The sequence below is a fragment of the Hevea brasiliensis genome, chromosome 15 (assembly GCF_030052815.1).
Source record: "Hevea brasiliensis isolate MT/VB/25A 57/8 chromosome 15, ASM3005281v1, whole genome shotgun sequence".
NCBI classification, from domain to species: Eukaryota; Viridiplantae; Streptophyta; class Magnoliopsida; order Malpighiales; family Euphorbiaceae; genus Hevea; species Hevea brasiliensis.
In genome coordinates, this window is record NC_079507.1 from 52,695,026 (window position 1) to 52,701,621 (window position 6,596).

Sequence of the window (6,596 nt, forward strand, 5' to 3'; positions counted from 1 at the left end):
ATCCGGCCAGCCTTAGAAAAAATGGCATAACTTGAGCTACAAAACCCCAAATGGAGTGATTCAAAAGGGGAATTAAACTAGACATATTAAGAAACAACTTTGATTGAGAAAGTTTAGCCAAATTTTCACTGTAGATAGATCCAATGGAACAGTAAACTGAGGAGAAAAAAACTAAAATTTTAGCATTTCTCTTAGGAAGCTTTGAATTAAATTTGGCAACCAATGCCAACAAATATAAAACCCAAAATGTGGTATGTGGGTGTAATTTGAACTAGTATACGTATCATTTATGGAAAAGTCAACATTTCCCATAACTAGTTAAATGAATAGTAACTACCATAACAAAAAATACAAAGAACTCAATTTGTGAGACTTTATAAATAAATTTAAAGCGCAAAATTCAATTATTGGACTTATTGTTAGAAATAATTTGGATAGGTATTAAAACACTTTAATTTTGTGTTTCAATGGGAAGTGTTTCAATGGGAAAAGAGCCTTTCCAGGAAGGAGGTAGAGCGGATTAAGTTAAGGCGAGCATAAGAGATTTGTGCACAATAATTTTTGGACTTCTCGTTTTCTATTTTAAAATTTATTTGAATAAGTATTGTGATCAATTTTGTGTTGATTATGGCTTTGAGAAATGTTGTGTTGCCTACTTTATAAATGAAAATTTGGAATGAAAATTACTTAGTGTTTTGCATGAAATGTTTGAACGATATGATTTTGAATTGGATTTCAGATCACACTTGGCATGGCAATATCATTGTGTTCCTCCTCCATTTATGGGGTTGAGATTGGTTATGTTACTCCCTCTCTAGCTTGCCAGTTTGAGGTTGAGATTGGATGAGTACTCATATAGCTAGCTAGCCACCTCTCTCATTGATTTCGATTAGTGGGGTTAAGATTGCTTTGTCGTGGTATACAACACGGCATTGATTGAAAATTTTGTGTCATGACCTAAGTTGTGTTATTGATTGGCAACACTATGATTTATAATTTAGTTTGATAAAATGGTATTAAAAATGTTGACATCAAGTTTGTGAAAAGTATTAAATTTCTATTTATCGATGAATGCCTTTATTTTCAGCGACTTTAAAATTTTATTGTGCACCACTGAGTAAAGTTACTCAGTGATGGCTTTTTATTGCTGTCACAGATAGGAGAAAGGATAAAGCAACAGAGTGAGCTGCTATAGTGGCAGAGAAGCACCTTTTGAGGACCTTTTACGAGTATAATATTTTATACCCTTGTAATTTCTTTTGATGTAAATTTTGTTCATATGTATCTGAAAAACTTAATGAGCAGTTGTACAATAAAATTTGTATTAATATTATTTTTGTTTTCCTTTTTGTAAATTGAGACTTTTATATGTAAATTGAGTTAAATTAATGATAATGAGGTTTATTGAAAATGTGTTGCATTGTGTTGATTGAGATGAGTTTGGATACTTGAAAATTATTGGAGTTGTGGTTGAAATGTTATTGGGAGTACTTTTAACAGGTTTTTGAAGAACTGTTTTCTCAAATTACAGTCGACACTCTGCCGAAATTTTTGTAAAATTTGTAGAAATAACGAATTAATAAAAAATTTAACTTATGACATAAAATGCAATTAAAGACTTTTTAATAATGATTTAACTTCACTTTACATCTTAAAATGAATTGAATTTGGTTTAAAAATCCCTTGTGGTGTATTTAAAGGGTTATCGATAAGCGAAGTTCGATAATTCATTAGGTATACTACGGGATCATGTTATACCTTACGGAGAGGTAAGGTGTGACATGTTTTGGTGGTATCAAAGCTATATTTTGAAATGAGTTTTGAACTATGAATTTAAAACATTTCTTTGATTAGTTCAACTGTTCAAGTATTCTTAATTGATACATATGATGCATTTATATCATGAATATGAACTAATGGGGATAATCCTCTTTGTGTTAGTTATCAGGGAGTATATAATCTCTATAAAGTGGAATGGAAGAAGGGGATTATTTCATTGAGTAGTCTGTTGAGGCTGAGGCACAGGGGGAAGCCCCAGCTCTCCAAAATGTTAGTGGGTCAGTCACTCCAACTCCACCTATGCCGCAGTTTCCTACTCAGTTCGCTCAGCAGATGGCTGCCTTGTTCCAACAAATGGCTGTAAGTATGCCCACTCAAGCCCTAACTCAAGCACCAGTAGCACAACCACAGCCTCCAGTATTTGTAGCAGCAATTCTTCCTTGTGGCTCATACTCATGCCCACTCATACTCACTCTACTTCATTATTTGTAGCAGCAATTCTTCCTCTTTTTTTTGTTCAGCAGGCTCCTCTTTCTCAACCCTTACAGCCTTCTCCTCAGTACTTTCTTGTGGCTCTCCCATTTTTACTTTCCCCTTCTTCTTTTCAGACTCATTATTCCTGTAACATCTCCCACTTCTGGTTATAAATTCTACTTCTTGATCTGGTGGAGAGGAGTTACTAGTTGGGTTTGGTTGGGGAGAAGTATCGTTGGAGGGTCTAGTGTAGGTCATTTTAAAATGCTCGTGAGGAGCAAAGCATGGTTTGGGAGGAGTGATGGGTTGATTATGGGTATGGTTGAGGCTAGGAGTTGAAGTGCTGTTGGATGCCTCCTGAGTAAAGACTTGGAGATTGTAGTTCCAAGGCACTGCATGGGTGTTTGTGACTGAGAGTTGAGGAGGGGTTCGGATGACTGTTATTGGTGGTGTTGGTGTGTTGGGAGCAGAGAAGCTTAATCTTGGATTAGGGGTGGAGACATCTCAGTCGAACCTGGCTGTATTTACTTTGCCCTCCATCTTTGACTTCCGTTGACATCTCAAAACTTTGAGGGACAACATTCTCCGAACTTCTTGCCGGAATCCCTCACAGTTACGCAGCTCATGATCAGCTGCTCCTCCATGGTAGGGGCATCCCTTATCACTTTTCGGCCCCAATGTCTGAGGGCAGAGGTAACCCTCTCTCACTGCCATTGCAAAAATCCTCTCGAAATGAGGAATTAGCTGATCTATCTCCATAATCGACCTTTTGTCCGAAGGCTCTATCATATTTACACCATTGCCTGTTCCATGATTGGACAATGGGTTTGAAGTGACATTGGGAATAGAGCCATTTCCTTCAATCTTTAGCCACCCATTTCTGATGAGGGCCTGTACTCTTCCCCTGAGAGCTCCGTAGTTGTCAGTTGAGTGCCTGAGTGCCCCGCCATGATATTCACATCGGGCACTAGCGTCATACCACTTAGGATGGTGGCTGAACCGGGTCTAGGAGGATAGGTACTATCTGATTTATACTGAGTAAGTACCGGTATATTTCACTGAGTGGAAGGGGGAGAGGTGGATCAAGGTTTCTCTGTGGTCTCGGATTGTTTTGGGGAGGAGGTGGTCTTGGTTGAACAGGTTGAGTAGGCGGTCTGGGGTGGTAAACTGCTTGCAGTGGATATTGTGGGCGAGGGTGAGGATAATTTGGAAAAGGGGGTGGAATGTTTACTATTGTTGGGCCTTGAGTAAGAGGGTACATCCGAAAGTTATTTTGAGATTGGGCTTGCCAGATGATGGAGTGTACATCACCTTCTTTCTTCTTTCCAAAACTGGGATTTTTCTTTGCAGAATTCTCAGTCAACTCCTGCAACCGTCCTAACCTTAAGTTAGCTTCAATTCTTTTGCCAGCTTGGATGATATCTGAAAAGCTGTTGGAGGTGTTTCCAATCATCAGATTGAAATACAGAGCTTTCAATGTCTCAATAAACAGAAAGCAAAGTTCATTGTCAGTAACTGGAGGATATACCTCCGCTGCTTTCTCTCTCCATCTCTGGGCATACTCCTTAAAGCTTTCCCTTTCTCTCTGCACCAGATTTTGGAGGTCTCTCCTTGTGGGGGCGACATCATAGTTGAACTTGTATTATTTCAGGAACGCATCGGCCAAATCTTTCCAGGAGCGCAGTTTGCTCCTATCTAGTTGAATGCACCATCGCAGGTGGACCAGGAGTCTATCATCTTTCGTAAGGGCTGGCATTTTAGCAATGTAAGTGGCCAAGTGAATACGGGGGTCTGAATTCCCGGTGTATTTGTTGAAGTCCGAAACTTTAAACTTGTGTGGTACCACCACATCTGGTACCAATCTCAATGACGACACATCTACTGAGCCGTACATAATCAGTCCCTCTATTGCCCTTAATCTTTCTTCTAGAGCAGTAAACTTCTCATTTTCTTTTGCTCTACTTTCTCCTACTGCATAAGCCATTCCCCCAGTTGGGAAATAAGTTGTAGGGTGAACAGGAGGGATTGGTATAGAAGGCTATAACTCCGTATTTAAGACAGCCGGATGATAAGGAAAAGGCAAGTCATTATTTGTGAGGGTCGGATTGACAGTGATTGTAGGATCAGGGATAGTAGGTTAACAAGTGAAAGAGGTTGAAGCTTGATGGGAATCAACCGTTGTAGGGAGTGGGGGAGGTAGTGGCAAATTTGGTTCTGATGCAGGTCTATTTTGGGATATCTCCTTCATCAATTTCATGAGCTCTGAGACTTGGTCTCTCAATTCAAAAACTTATTCCTGTAGGTTCTGGACTTGTTCCTGGTCTTCCATTATCTTCTTTATTCGAGACCTTGTTAAGTACACTCATCTTGGTTGAACTGCTTGCTTGATCAGGCTTGCTTTGCTTGGAGCAATGTTGATTTCCTGTGGGAAGAAATTTTAAATTAGTTTGAAATTCTAGTAGAGTTAGGGATCCTAACTAGACGGTGGCCTATAACTGCCAAAAATGGAGTCTACAGAAAGATAATTGTGTTAACTTTATCATGGCATTGCTCGATAGTCTGATGGTGAATGACTGGATTGAATGCGTGTCTATGATACTTGTCCATATAGCACATTCATCTTTTTGTACAACCCTAGCGAGGATAGTTCCTACATGAGTTATACTATTCATTCATATTTTGCTAAACAATGGTCCAAAGCGATTCATTAATCAAACAATTCATACATAGCATTCTTTACAGTTGCCTAGGCTCAGGGAGACTCTTTAAAATACAATGACATCTTTTGAGGTACTCATAGAGTCTTTCTTCTTGTCTGGCAGGGTTGAATGTCCTCAAGGCATATTTAGATTCTAGCAGGAGCTCTTGTTTCCCTTGTGCTATCATTCTTTCTAGCTAGTCAACATTTTCTCTCAGCTCTTGATGAAGGGTTGCTTGCCTCTCTTTTTCTTTTCTTTCTTTAGCACACTCTTTCAAAATATCATTGGTAAGCTGTGCCTGCTCCTTTAGTTTAAGCTTCTTCTTTTTGCTTTCTTGTTTATACTCTTCCATGAGTATCTCCTGATATTCTATTTTCTCTTGCAACTTGCCATTCCAAACTCCTGCCTCTCTAATTGCACCGTGGAGGGAGATCTTTTCTTTTTCTCACCGTGTTTCTTGTTCCTCAAATTTCGCCTTTTCTATCGTCGCTTCTTCCCTGAGCCTTTTCACCTCCTTTTTCAGGATTTGCTGTTGGTCTTCCAACTGCCTTATCCATTCTTATAGTCGCTGGTTCTCGGCATTTGAACTCTGTGGAGAGCTGACCAACTGGGCATTAGCTTCTTTTGAGAGAATTTCCCAATGAGGCACGCTCCCCTTAGGTTCTGTTGGTTTGGGACATCCCTGATCTTTGTTTGTTCTCCATCTGAGATAATCTTCAGTGGTACTTGGCCCTTTAGGTGACCGTTCCATCATGGTGATGCTCTCCCAGGATTTGCGAAATACTTTCAGTTCTTCCTCTCTGCCGGGTTCATGATAGAAATGAGCTTGATGAAGTTCATCAACATTGGGTGCAAATTGGGTTAAACCGAACTGCCTCATTACCAAAGCTGGGATGTAACTTGTGTATCCGGTCACTCCGATCAAAGGTACTGAATGATTACTCCCTGTACTGAACAAAATAGGCTGACCCAAAGTCCATAACTTCCTCCAGCAATAGTTGTGACTGTTGAAGCTTAGAATCTACTTTTGCCATTGCAGCTCATTCTTTGGACTTATTGACAATCTAGCCATTTTTTTGATAAGCAGCTGGTCAGGATACCAAGTTAACCCCCTGGTTTACAGAGGACACATGTGACTGAGGATCCAAAGATGCAGCAATTGGGAACAACACTTGATAGATCCCCTGCCTTATCGTCGGTAATAGGTAAGAGTCAAAAGGTCTCTGCAAGGATTGTCGGTGTTGAGTTGACATTTTGCTTTTCTACTGCCTAGAACACTTCTGTGACGCCGTAAGTTATAATTCCCAAAGGCCCGAAAAATAAGATCAGGCCGTAAATCCCCAGATTTAGTGCCATCGAAGCCTGTTCCCATTGTTTATTATGAATTTGCAGATCCAAATGCCTTTTGATGTAAGTCCAATACCACCCATGTGTACTTCCCTTGACAATTTCCTTTTCCTTCGCTTCCTCAGCAGAGACTCCAGTATATGCACGAACCGTTTCCAAGTCTATCTATGCTCGAGGTGTAGGTAGATCCGATTCTGTGCCACATAATGGATTTCTAGCAGCGCCTGATATTCTTCCATAGTGGGAGTCATATCAACATCATTGAAGGAGAACACCCCATACTTGGGATTCCACATC